This window comes from Limulus polyphemus, unplaced genomic scaffold (genome assembly GCF_000517525.1).
Source record: "Limulus polyphemus unplaced genomic scaffold, Limulus_polyphemus-2.1.2 Scaffold234, whole genome shotgun sequence".
In the NCBI taxonomy this organism is placed as follows: Eukaryota; Metazoa; Arthropoda; class Merostomata; order Xiphosura; family Limulidae; genus Limulus; species Limulus polyphemus.
In genome coordinates this window covers 777,315-778,918 of record NW_013665844.1, presented here as the reverse complement: position 1 = coordinate 778,918, position 1,604 = coordinate 777,315, and positions in this window count along the sequence as shown.

The window sequence follows — 1,604 nt, the reverse complement described above, 5'->3', positions numbered from 1 at the left end:
ACCAAGGCCAACCTCTCCCTGCGAGTTTACACAAGTTAAAAGGAAAATTAAAAGTTTTGATAGGATATCAAGGTACTTGTAGCAGTCTATGAGGAGTAATCAACATAAACACTCTCCATGAATATAATGTATATTACACAATATTCTATAAATATGTATAGTGTAAAACGTTCTTAGTATATTTGTTGCTTGAGTACAAAAGATAAAAAATAAAATAACTTAATAGATTTTGATCTTAATAGAACCTCAAACTGTCACCTTTACACTAAACGTATACATAGTTTACCACGTTATATTCATCGTACCTTTACTAACCAGCGTAAGAAGCCCAAGAAATTGGTTTACTGAACTGTAGTCTCTTCTGAAAGAAACATACCAGGAAAACGCGTCTACCTTTAAACGCTTCTGTTAATGAGCATACATAGATACTGTCCACTCAAGGACAGAACTACGACATTCTTAGTAGTACCCTTAACAGTGAAGCACGCGAAGCATTCATAAAAATAAAATAAAAACTGGATTGAAAAATGCTGAACTACGTATGTATTATAAACGTGCTTATTGAAGAAAAAAAACAAAAGACAAATAAAATCAGAATGTAAAAATAACAATCTAATAGCCCATAGCTACATATGTAGTTTCAGCAATTATTGAGAGGTTTATTATATTTTCCCCGTGAACTTTAACAACCAATTTTCTTTTTTATTACATCTCAGAGCTTTGCTTATTGCTTCATGGGATCAAACTTCACAGTTTAGTGATGTATTTCTAGGGACTGTTGTTTGGTTGCTAAACAGACTGGAAATTAAAAACGAAATACTTATTTCAGCTGTTTAAAATTTTTTGTGAAGATATATATGTATATATCGATTTTTATATCACTTGTAAGTATGTGTTTAAGTATATTAATATCAAAGTTTTAATATACATATATATATATATATATGTACGTATGCTACTTTTGAAATTCTGAAGAACTTACTTTGTGTGAATTACATATCTTCTTGTTTCTTTATATTGAACTTGACATTGAAGTAACAAGATATATATACGTATGCATTTGACATTGAAGTAACAAGATATATATATATACGTATGCACTTGACATTGAAGTAACAAGATATATATATATACGTATGCACTTGACATTGAAGTAACAAGATATATATATACGTATGCACTTGACATTGAAGTAACAAGATACATATATACGTATGCACTTGACATTGAAGTAACAAGATACATATATACGTATGCACTACCGGCACATGTGTTTAATTTTTTTTAATCATAATAAATAATTAAAAACAACGTTTTATATTTACACAATAAAAACTTTATTGAACCCGTACGGCTTCCACTTTAAAATATCTCTCTACAAGTACATGTTTCGACGTGATCTACGTCATCCTCAGGAGTAACTTACAAGACTATTTTATACTTTTATACTTGTTATTTGCATATTTCCATTAAAAAAAGAATGTATCTCGTCATATATTAATGTATATTGCTGGTCCTTCATCTCTATTTAATACTAGTTTTTGTTTTATATATTTCAGTATTTCTAATGTTTCTCTAATATTTAATGATATAAAACTTCTAGG